At 33.1% G+C, this 13,395-nt stretch overlaps 1 protein-coding gene across 2 annotated transcripts in view; it reads right to left on the bottom strand.

The window, feature by feature from the left end:
* LOC107067324 (uncharacterized) overlaps nucleotides 1-13,180 on the bottom strand; it is a 321,890-nt gene extending 308,710 nt beyond the window's left edge. For both annotated transcript variants that reach the window (XM_089174040.1, XM_089174041.1), the window contains exon 1: nucleotides 12,318-13,180. The gene's annotated coding sequence lies outside the window, so the exon portion shown is untranslated. The remainder of the gene's footprint in view (nucleotides 1-12,317) is intronic.
* Between the last annotated feature and the right edge of the window lie 215 nt (nucleotides 13,181-13,395).

Here is a 13,395-nt window from a genome sequence, read left to right as displayed (position 1 = left end):
CGTAATCGTACGCGAATTGAAACTTTGCCAACGTGTTATAAGAAATGAAAACAAACCTCGTCCTGAATTCAACTAATTCAACTAAAATATAAAAAAGAAGAAAAAAAAAGAAATAATGGAAATAGTTTTAAAGAACAAGAATAGAAGGTGTGCGAGGAAGATGAGGGTTGTAGCAGTAGCAGTAGTAGTAGTAGTAGTAGTAGTAGTAGTAGTAGTAATAAAGGGGAAGAGGTTGAAGGGTGGACGACCCTCAAGGTGGCTGGTGCGGAAAAATAGAAAAAAAGAAAAGAAAAGAATAGAAAGAAAGAAAAGAAAAGCCAAAAAAAAAAACATTACGTCGATAATCGTACTATCGAAGGAGGTGAATTTATTTCAAGCGTATCGAAGCGAAAAAGATTTTCCCGTTCGATTAGTAATTAGCATAAAGTTTAACGTGTTCGAAGGGCAAGAAACCAAAAGGAATGAGAAAAAAGAATGAGAATGAAGAGAGAGAGAGAGAGAGAGAGGGTGCTGACCCTGAATCGAATGGGCAAAAAATCGTAGCAGGTTTTTTTAACTCGAGCACAACACATTGCTCGTCGAATCAAATTTTTTTCTACTCTCTTTTATTTCCTTCTCTTTTTCCTTTTTTATCCTGTTCTGTATCTTTATCTATCTCTATCTATCTATCTCTTTTTCTCTCTTCTGGATGTGGAACGACAGCATGAAGTCGATTCCCGAAACGACCCTTCTCTAGCGTCCAAGAGTCCCGTAACGTTAAACTCACGATTAAAATGCATTGCGTAAAATCGGGTGAAACCTACCCCACCCCCATCCCCTAACTCCCACCAAACGCCACCTTCATCCCTTTCCTCTCCTTTCTAAACTGCCAACCCTTCTTCTATCCTACCCTTTTTCACCATTGAAGTTACTCCCCGTGGCACACCCAACTTAATTCCAGGGGGCAACTTTAACTTACACCCTGTGTGCTTGCTTGCTTGCTGGCTTGCTTGCTTTCTACGATCGTGACGTAAAATCGACTGACTGTGTTGGTTGATCCCAGTGAATATCTATACGGTGTTACAGCTCGATACTGTTAAGCAAAAAGAGAATACACTTGGGTTCCTTGGAGAAAAGGGATTTCGTGTTATTTTACATCGTTACTATGTAAAATTAACTAGGATAACACAACTGGTTAATATAATACCAGGACTACCTTCAAAGGTCGAGTTAATTAATTGGATTATTAATTGATAAGTTGAGGATTTTAATCAGACTGTATTAGATTTTTATTCATTTTCTTCTTAAATATTCAATATTTAGTTATAAAGTTAAGATTATAATAATATAAAAACAACAACAACTTTTAATATTAATTCATTTGAAAATCTGTCTCTTATTGAACCTACAAAAGTAAAAATGTTAGGATTAACTTTCTAAACTATTGTAGTTTAATTGCAAAACAAATTTGACTAAAACTTCTACAATTTCTCAAAGTGTTTATTTTTAAAATTACAACTAGTTGGGATTGACCAATTATAGTTTCTGAAATCAAACCCAATTTGAAAAAATCTGTCTCTGAACTTACAAAGATAAAAATGTTATAATCAATTTTCACAACTGATCTACAACAAATTTGACAAAAATTTCCTACAATTTACTAAAACATTTATTCTAAAAAAATCACAGCTTGTAAAAATTATTCAATTTTAGTTATCCAATATCTCAATTGTTAACGAATAATATATAATCCAATTCGCTATGAATCATAAATTTGATAAAATAACAATAAAAAATTAATTTTTTCATTATTAAAAAAAATGTAGATAAAATTTGCAAAAACATTGATTCTATTCTCGAAGGAAAAATAAAAAGAAATAAAAAATTACAAAAAAATTACAAAACAAAAAATAACCAACGCGTTACCCTACTGCGATTCGAAATAACGTCGAATGTTTTAGTAACGTTGTAAAGCGTAGGAAGAAGAATTTATAGTCATGCCGGTTTCTCCTACGGTTTTGTATTATTCTCGTTTCATGAATTACTCGTATCGAATATAATAATAAAAATATAGCGTGTGTCGTCGTCGTTCTTTTTGATACAATCGTATATCCTTCCCCCTCCTCCCCCCTTTCCTCCCCCTTTCCTCTCCCCTCTCCTCCTTGTAATGATATCAAACAATAATACCGAAAAAACATATCGTTTATATTATTCATATTTATATCACTTCGCAAATCATTCCAACGAAATATCCTACCAAACGTTTCCACCTCGACATATTTTTTCAACGATTTTGTTCATGCATTAACAAACAAACAAAATATACATCTACATACATATATATATACTAGGGATGCCCCGCCACGTGTTGCTGTGGCTGACAATCAGTCCGATACATCTTTAAGTCTACGAATTACCTTATACCGCCATCTGTTAGAATGATATAAACTATCCTATCTTTCAAGTTGGATGAAACTGCACACAGTGGGCAAAATTTGATTAAAATCGGTTCAGTAATTTAGGAGTCCATTGCGAGCAAACAACGTGACACGTAATTTATATATATTAAGAAGAAGAAGGATATAGAAATAAATGATTTACTTAATTCGTTGATATTAAAAAGAATATTCTCAATGAAGAGTGAAAGAAATAAAAATTACCTGAGATAAATCTCGATTCTGTTATTACGTAATCTGGGTTATAATAATTGGATTTACAAAATTGAGTTGCTTTTACAACATATATATATATATACACGAAAGTAAAATTCTAGTTCGATTAACAGTAAAACCGTATTTTGCAGTTGTTATTTAGCCATTTTTTGTGTGAGTTTGTGAGTATATATATATATACACGTCGATTAAAATGTAGTTTACAGGAATACATCATTCTCATCTCTCTCTCTCTCTCTCTCCCTCAATTTGTTTGGCAATAATTTCTCTTTCATAGGGGATGGGTAGGGGGGGAGGGGGTGACGCACGCACATCGTTTCATCGTACTAAGGGAGAGTAGTATACTACCCCCCACTTCCCAACCCCCCTATATATACGTGCCAGTCGATAATTTTATAATTCAGTGATTTTCACGAACGGTACAATTTCGACGGATCCATTATTAAATCACGCTAATAATTCCCAATAGTTCGTTACACGGATAAAATCGAAGCTTTTTCTCTCTCATTCCGTAGTTTTTCGTATAACAAGTTAGTCGAGGAGCGTTTTCGCTTCATTCCAACGGCAAAATTTATTATTTGGAATCAATATTCCTTCGACCTCCAATTAAACTCAACCCTGGTACTATTTTAATTAACGTGATGGTACCAAGAGAATCTAACACTACGATTTTTTGTAAGAATATTTCGTCGATGTTGTATGTAAAATTTTAGTTAATGGTTTAAACACGAGATCCTTTTCTTATCTTATTTGCAATTTGTTTCTTTTTTTGTTTTTTTTTTTGAAACGATTCAAGAAAATTAATTGGATGATCGTGATGGTGATGATGATAATGATGATGATGATGATGAATGATCATAAAATAAGAAGATAAATTGAATGATCAACAATATGAAATTTTGTTTAAATCGTAAAAAAAAAATAAATTCTAATTCATTAACTTAATCAACTTAACCACTCACGGAGCAATGTAATTTAACAATTGACGACGTAAAACGCACGTCATTTCTCTTTTGAAACAATTGTCTGACGACGTGTGTAACACGTGTGTGGTGTTCCAGTAACAAAAGCATCTCGACGTGCGTGGAACGTTTTTTTCACTGCAATTGGTTAACGGAAGGAAAGGCCTAGTTTAACGAGAAACCAATTTTTCTGTTGATTCTAAAAAAATACAGTATCAATCATTATACACCATTACAAATTGTAAGACCCAATCCTTATAATCATTTTAATATATTTTTTATATACCACAATTTATTTCAAATAGAAAAATAAATGTAAAGTTTGAAAAGCCTTGAGTCTGATAACTCAACGTGCAAAATTTTGAGGTTAAACACGATGTGGAAAATCTTAAAGCTCAACACTTTTCAATCAACAACTTTTGTGCCTCCTCCCCCGCCCCCGCCCCCCCCAATTCTTTTTTTTCCTTTATTTGGCTCAAAACTTTTCAACCCTCCTTGTATTTGATTTCAAACTTTTCATCTAACAAAAAACAAAAAAACAAAAACAAAAACCGAACTATTATATACAGGAATGCAGGTGAAACTTTTTCCCCTTTACGTTCACTTTTAAACGATTTAATATTGAATCTTACCATTTGCACAATATGTGATCATAATTCCAAACAAATAATCGTGTAAAATTTACAACAACAACAACAACAAATAGTATCCCATCAATTGGACTCTGTTGTTTCTTGTAAATAAAAAAAAAATTAATAAAAATGTCAGATTATTTCGGTGCACGATACTTTTACGTTACATTACACCATAACATTTTTACATAAACCATTAAAACATAATTTCACACAAGTGTATTATCTATATATATGTAGTATTATATTTGTAAAAAATAATGGATTTAAAAAATATATTAAACACTATATATAAAATAAATACATCCAAAGTATCGATAATAAATGATTAAACGTCAGAAATAAAGGTTGGAATAAGATCATGTGAAAAGATAGGGTAGGTGGAAGAAAAAGGGGGAATGGGATGGGATGGGGGGTGGGAAACAGGATCGAAAGATTTTCCAGGGTGGTTACATCGTTATGCGAAATGTATCGGTAACAGGGCTCGTAAGTTGGACATGCTAAGAGGACTCTGGAGTCCTATTTTTCCCGTAGGTTGAAACTCCTCTGGGTTTTCGACGCTCTCTCCCGTTCATGTATAACGATGAACCTATGGTAGAGGTATTCTGTCTCTCCCCCGGTCCCTCCCCAACCTCCAACCCCTAAACTCAACCCTCCTTTCTCTGATACTCACACGTACGTACGTGTACACACTTGCTGCTGCTTTTCTCTCTCAGTTGAACATCCGCAGGCATGAACCTCACGTGAATTTCCACATATGTTTATCGCAACTTTCCGCAACCCGTTGGATTTGGGACCCGATAATGTGTGTATAATGTGTTAAATTGCTACCGTAAAATTCGGCGAGTCTCCGACCAATGGTAGTAAACTGTCAACCCCGAACGGTGATCCCCCATTCCCAACCCCCACCCCCCACTCAACTCTTTATCAACTCTTTTTTTTTTGTACTCGTCACCCATCATCCCTTTGTCTTCTGTTTTTCTTGTTGTTGCTGCTTTTATTTTCTTTTTTGTTCTATTCTCTTTGTTTCTATTTTTTCTTCTTCTTCCTTTTTTCAGAAACCGTAATAAAAAGAGTGTGAGAAAGAAGAAGGGGTTGTAGTGGTAGTGGTAGTAGTACTGGTGGTTGTAGAGGGTAACAAGTCCCTCCCTCCCTCCCTTCCTCCCTTCCCCTTCTCCTCTCACCCTTTAATGCTTTCTTTCGTCCCACGAGTCGCATGCGTTCTGCGACTTTTTCGTATACGTTTTCCTGTAAATATATACCGCGTGTTGGCTACGATTTACGTATCCACCGACGCATTATATTTCCTTGGAATACGAGAAGAAACGAGAAAAAGGGTGGAGAATAAACTGACGGTATTTTTTACTTATGATTTATCAAGGACAAAAAAAACGAGAGAGAGAGAGAAAAAAAGAAATGTAATAACGTTTATAATAAAACATACGTTTTACTTTAACCGAACTAACGTACAATGCTATAAATGTTGAACAATGTGATAAAATGATATTGTAATAATACTGAAATCAAATATACGGTTTATTTTAATTGTACGACAGTACAATTCTCTTGTAACTGTTAAACAATAATAATTAAGCAAACAAATGAAAGAAAATTCTCAACAAAATCTTTTCAGATGGAATAATTGTTGAAATATAATCAAAAGATCGTGAATATTATATTTCTCGAAAAAATGTAATCATTTTACATACACACATCACGTGATCAATACTAATTTCAAAAAAAAAAAAAAAAAACAAGTTAGACAATATCCGGTGTTCGTGTATACAAGCAATTGGATAGATGTCGGATATATCCGGCATCCGTACATACACATTATCCAATGAATACTACCGGATATACGTTATTAGATAAATGTCATTTATATTGTGGGTTCACATTAAAAAAAAAAAAGGATTAAATTATACTTTTAGATTGTTAGATAGATGCCGGTTATATACGGCTCACGTATCGACAAATTTATAATCACGTTTGATGACAAATTTTGATATCTTTTCTTCTTACAAGGTATCCGATAAGTGTTGTTGTATAGTCTACTATCGATGATACGAATTTAGTCCAGAAATAAAGTTTTGATAATTTTTATCTCTTTTTTTATTTCCTTTTTTTTTAGATAGCCAATATAACCGGACAAAAAGAATATTTGCAAAACTTAAACGCAATTTTAAAATGAAGTAATAAAACCGTCATGGGATTACCTTATAACTCTTTGCGATAGGAAAGTGATAGAACATAGTATAAGGGGTTTAAAAAAAGGGAGAGGGGTTTGAAAAATTTCGTAGTATCGGTTTGGTATTGGTGGTATTCGGTATAGTGAAATTACGTAGCAGCAAGTCGACCACCAAAGGCATTTACATCAAAACCACGCGTGTTCTAGGTGGTAACACTCTCGTATAGAACTGGTACAATGGATCATTTCGATTCAAACGTATCGCTTTTTGCAGTCTCGCCGAGTGACAGAACAGAGAACATCATTTAGCATCTCTGTTACCTACCTGATATCTATCCCCACGTTGAAGTTACTTTATCCGAGTTCGCTTGTTTGTCGTTCTTTTGTTTTAAATCCCCACCATCACCATTTGAACGATTCATTCTTTCCCGCGTAAAATTTAAAATCAAACGCATAATTAGGTTATGTTTATGAACGTATTGTTGAACTACGATCAACGTGTTTTCGTAAATTAATTAACTAAAATATTGTAGACAACATAAATAAAATTAATTTTACATTTTGTAAAATCTATTAACCCTTTTTAATGATCGTAAGTAATTTGTCACGTGACAACATTACTTTGTCGCTGTGATCGCACATCACGTGACAACATTACATTGTCGCTGCGATCGCATGTAACGTGGGAGGTGACAATGAGTGAATTGAAAAAAACATATTTACCGAAACTAACTATAACCTATGAAAAGCTAGCGATAGATAAGGTTTAAATAAATAGAATAATGATTAAAATGAAATATTTGAAAATTCGCATATTTTCGTAATTTTAAAAATAGAAAAAAAAATCTCGTTTCAAAAGACAAAAATAAAAGAGATGAAAAGAGAAAAAGATAGATAAAGAGAGAAAGAAAATCGTAACGAAAATATTTACGTTGACGCGAGTGGATGGTGTGCATGAACCAGCAGCAGCAGCAGCAGCAGCAGTAGCAACAGCAGCAATGCACCTTCACAATGGCCATTAACCAAGAATGCAGCTTGCAAATGTGGCCGAAGCGCGCGGGCTCTCTTCAACAACAGGATATTCGTGAAATATTTATCGTGATTTAATAAGCGATTAATCTAATACAATGCTTTCCGCCTGTGCGAACGACGTAAATTCGGAATAATATTCACTGTGGGTAATATATACGCGTATGGTTATCAATGTTTTTGTTTCATTATCATCTCGGGGTCCTAGCTCACAAAAGAGACCTGGCGAAATGGTACCTGGCGTGTATAATATCGTAGACTTTTAAAAAATAACAAAAATAAAAATGAAAAGAATATCACAAAACTAAACACACTTTCCTATCTGAAGATGATATTAACTTGAACTATTTTAAAGTCTACCCGAAAATTCTTTATCCCTTACGTAAATGCGATTTTGCGTACTTCCTTTCTACGTGTACGTACGTGTACTTATGTGTATATGTGTGTCTGTGTGTATGTGGGTGGATGTGTTTACATAAAATTTCAATTCGACGTTTTCGAAAGTAAAAGCGTAAAAATGAACGTGTTGGGTTCTGGTGTATGATCCGTTCGATATCGAAGTAATGCATCGAATCTATTTATACAACCCCCTTCCACTCCTCTAACCGCTTCTCCGGGACTACACGTTACACTACCAACCCCAATACGCGTTACGATAGAAATAAACGTGCATTTTTTTTATTTTTTGGTTCTTTCTATTTTTTGTTTCTTTTTTGAAGAAACGCGGAAACACAGGTAACGTACAAAAGTCTCCGTAGCTCTTTCAACCATGCTAAAAGGCGAATACGGAAGGAGTTGCCTCCAATGTTTCATGCAGTTAAAAGGTGCACTTCGATTGGATGTTCCATTCAGAAGATATTGGAAAATATATACGCTCGTCAGAAGTAAAGCGAGCCGTATTTCCCCCATCCCCGACACCCCATCCTCAACCCCCTATCATCACCCCTCACTTTTCATCCCCCAACCCCCTCGCGGGAAGGAAGAATCGTATCTCGAATGCTACGACGAGAAAAGATTTCATCTTCTTCTTTTTTTTCTTCTTCTTCCTTTACCTTTCTCTCTCTCTCTCTTTCTCTCTGTCTCTCTCCGTTTCGTACGATCATAAAAAAAAAGTCACTGAAATCTTGTTTCATTTTATTTTTTTTATTTCTTTTCCTTCTTCTTCTTCTTCTTCTTGTTCCTTTCACTCGTTCTTACGAAAAAGATCCTCAATTTTGGTTAAAACGAAATATTTCTTCTTTCCTCATCGTAGAAACTAGTTCGATGCAAGTAATCTTTCAACTTTTTGAATGCAATCGTTGAGAAACGTAATGATTTTTTTGCTAATGCAAACTATTTTGATGAAATAAAAGTAAAATAGAAAAGATAATAATCTTTAAAATCAAAAAATGTCGACAAAACAATTGATAAACGCATATATGCGTCCGCAGTACTAAAAATGTTAAAAATAAGGAATCTACTTAATTATACTTCTGCCAAAATGCAAGCTATTTGGATCAAATAAAAACAAAATAAAAAAGAAGAGAATCTTAAAAACCAAAGAAAATCGAGAACAAATAATAAGCGCATATATGCGCTCTAAATCCATACAGATTACATATATTCGTTCATAGCACTCTAAGGTATTAAAAATTAGAAATGTTTAGCTTGAAATTAGTTGATAAAATCGTGAATAGTATGAAACGAGAAAGAAAGAAAGAAAGTGTGTAGTATGTTAGGCCATTTTTTTCAATCAACATTGTCAGAGTACTCTTGAAACTCCATAGGTGCGGTTACTACCATGGTGGTGGCTCGAATATAAATCTTGAAACTTTGAAAAGCGTATATATAGTTCACACGATGGTCTGTACAAACTAAGAACTGTCTTTGTCGGGTTTATATCTCTCTTCCTACCTTTCTCTTTTTACTTTCTCTCTCAACACACATACCCACATGCACACACACTCAGACTTTTTGTGTCTCTGTCGTACACTCTTGCTAATTTACTCGAAAACTAGGATATATAACCGTGCATTCCCGAGTTTAACGTTAACTTTTGGCCTGGCCGTAGCAGATTTCGTGAGAAAATGTTACGTGCGTGCTTAAAGAGACTTAACGTTCAGCATCGTTGTCTTCGTTGTCGTTGGTAGAGTCTACTGTGTCGGGGACTGCGACGAGAAACGACGACGACGACGACGACGTATCGCAAGAGTGTCGCCGAAGATTAAATTGTGAAATTTTGCCTAGGCTGGTACCGCCTCAGTTGATTTACAGTGAATATAATCGCCGAATTAATCCTTCTACTCCTACTTGAGTCTGGTCTCTATATCCAGTAATAGTACTTCACAGATTTACTTACACCTATCCAACGAAAATTAGACGAAATAAGAGAAGACAAAGACCAACCGTAAAAGTAGCAGAACATTTTACATTTATACCACCAATCACCACCACCGAATATCGATGTAGATGTTGCATTTGATCATTGATGAATATTTAACCCTGTAACAGTTATAAGTCACCTCTCTCTCACGTGACAACGGTACTTTGTCGTTGCAGTCGCACGTCACGTGAAAAGTGACAACGAATAAACCACTCAAAATTGCAACAGAAAAGCATTCCTTCATGTTGAAAATTGTTTCCAAAAAAATATCATACGTTTTAAAAACTTGATAAATAATTATTTGAAACTATCATAAAAATTATCATACATTTATTTATTATCGCCTATTTCTATTTCTCTCTCTCTCTTGTTGAAACAAGGAGTTGAGTTTAGTTTCGTTTCACATACTATTCTATTCATTTTTCGTATTAGTATTTTTTTCATCTACGGATGGGGGGTTAGAATTGAGGAAGGGGGTGTGGTTAAAGGTAAAACGCAAATCGGCCGTCAATCCGCAATTTTTCACGTGACGATTTTCAATTTTCCCACTATTCGCGATGTTTTATTAATGCCTACTAGCATGCATTTCACGACACGACTAGCAGACCTATTTGATATCGGTGATGGGACGATGATGTTGGTGCGTTAGTCGTATTACTACTACTACTACTACCACTATAGTCAACCTGGGGAGGTGTTGCTGCAACGTAAACCCACGTATGGGTTCGCGGTGGTGCGGTCGAGTTGTCATCGATGCAGATAAGTCAGTCGCACATCGCAGCACGGCGGCACGGCCAGGTAATTTACGGGCGTGTAGGTGGTTCGTTCGTTAATGCACGCTCGTTGAATAAATAATAATGCGTGGGGTAGCGCATTAACATCCATCCCCGCGAAACATTAATGCCGCATTTACGTTCAACACTAACCCTTTCCCACACACCCCTTTACCCCTTATCCTTTACCTTCACACAAAAGCCGGCTGCTCACACAACTATCATTTTAATCGATCGATCATCGAACTAACGTGTATTTTTTTTACACCCTCACCATCCCCCTCTATCTCATCCACCCACCCGCCCCCCTTTCCTACCCCCACCCATACTCTCTGTTGTTTTTTTTGCTTGCTTTTTATCATCGTTGCATTAGAAAACGGAATAACTCGTAGAATCGTGGATGGTAAAAGAAAGAAAAGAGAAAAGGAACAAATAATATTAACCCTTATCGGTCCTTTAAATTTTTATATTGATGATGCTAATTAATAATAGGTTGTAAGTGATTTTTTTTTTTTTTGAGGGTAACTATGCAACATAATTGTTCTTAGTATTATAAGAATAATTAATTTATTATTTATTAGAAATTGTATGTATTTGTTTTGAAGTAGTATTAGAAATATATGATAAATTATTAATTGTATTGCAACCCTTATCGATTGTAAGTCACGTGGAATGAAGGGTTAATAATATTAGTTTCTAAAGGTGCGTGATAATACACACTTAGATGATACTTTTGAACGAACGTGCATAAGACGCATGATTTTTATCTGACGTGCGACATTAGTTTTAATAAATAAATCGAATGTTGTTTAAATTAAAATCTAATTGTTCGATTTTTAGACTGACGAATATTTGTAAAGTGTCATTAACTTAGATGAAAGAATTTAATTAAGATTTTTCATTTATTACAGTCGAGCATCGTTGAAGGGTCAATCGGTTAAAACACGTAATGAATGATACTTATTAACGTTGATTATTTATCGATAATGATCTAAGAGAATTTCATTCTTTTTTTCTTTGCTTACACAATTTCTAGGATTAATTATGAATATGTTTAATGATCCTTACATTTGTATACATATATATATATATATATATATATATATATATATATATATATATATATATGTATTATATTCTCGAATTAATAACGAGAGAGTGAGATCGTTCGAGTTAAATCGCAGAATCTATAATAAATCTACTCGATTCGGCAGCTGCGAAATTCCGTGCGAATTAATCTCCTCGATTAAAGGTATTAGCACGCGGATTCGTACGATCCGTCGAACGTTATTTATTTGCAAAAAAAAAAAAAAAATAAAATAAAATAAAAAAAAAATTAGAAAGAAAGAAAAACAAAACATAGAAAATAGTTTTATATAAATAAAAAAAAATAATAATAAAATCGTACGTGTGTAGATACATACGTGTAAGCCCAAATATTTGTTATTTTTATAATGATTAAAAATAATTTCAAAAATATATTATAATACCTATTAACAATTCGTTAATTTAATACTATAATCGTATTTTTATATATATATATTTTTTTGTTCTTTGTTTCCTATATTTATTAAATTATTTTTTTTTTCCCTCCAATAATCAACGTTCTTTTAATAAATTATAATGACATGAAAAAATACAAAAGAAAAAAAGAAAATCAAAATAAACTAACGAAAGAAGAATGAGTTTGTATTACGTGTTATGAAATTGATTTACTTACTTAGAAAGTAGAAAGAAAAGTAGTTAAAAATCTTCTTCTACTTCTTCTACTTCTTCTTCTTCTTCTTCTTCTTCTTGTTCTTCTTGTTCGATGAAAGTTCAAAAGGGGGTACCCATCCGTAGTTTTTTATCTTCGTTGTCTTCGAACGATGTACAACGATCGAACTGTCTCTCTCTCTCTCTCTCTTTCTCTCTTTCTCTCTTTCTCTCTTTTTCTCTTGAATGGCACGAGTAAATATATTCTCAAGAAAAGAGATTTTTATTTCACCACGTTTATATTCCCCCTTTTTTTATTCAATATTATCCAAATTTCTTCGACGATATTTCTTCACAGGTTTTTTATTTTATTATTATTATTATTTTTTTTTTTTTTTAATTAATTAATTTATTTTACGTATGACAGATAACGTGGGAATAATAAAAGTTACGAGAAATTTTGATACCGTTTCTCGTCACGATGTAAAATTCATTCGTACAGAAATCAATTTAACAATTTATTTATATACCAATCAGAATTATTTATTTAAAACAATTGTTTTTATTTTTTATTTTTGTTATTTTTTATCCCGTAGATCAAAAGTCTTATTCTACATATATTATTTTCAATAATCTCCACTTTCTTCGTTTTTATCACGAATATATAAATATATATATGATGTATATTTATCACTGTAATTATATACGTCGTTCAATAATAATCAAATATGTTTATTACAATAAAACATATTATATTGTTTATCATAAAACCACTTTCTTGACAAAAACAAACAATTCAAGAATACATATATATATATATATATTACTTTGAATAATACCACTTCAAACTATATATTATCCTTTATTATTTTATATTCAATTTTCAAACGTTTCGTTTTTTTTTTTTTTTTTTTTTTTTTTTTAATTAAAATATAAAACAACTTCTTCCAAATCTTTTTTTTTAACCCCCTTTTCCTTATTAACTTTTAAACAATTCTCAAAAAAATTTTCTTAAGTTTTTCAACCAAAAAAACAAAAAAAAAACAATATTCCGTTTTGATCAAAGTGAACAACCAAAAATATACCGAGTGTAATATAAATTC

This window comes from Polistes dominula, unplaced genomic scaffold (genome assembly GCF_049000335.1).
Source record: "Polistes dominula isolate Pdom_NZ unplaced genomic scaffold, Pdom_raw_medaka contig_75, whole genome shotgun sequence".
Taxonomy (NCBI): domain Eukaryota; kingdom Metazoa; phylum Arthropoda; class Insecta; order Hymenoptera; family Vespidae; genus Polistes; species Polistes dominula.
This window is presented reverse-complemented; position numbering and strand designations above follow the sequence as displayed.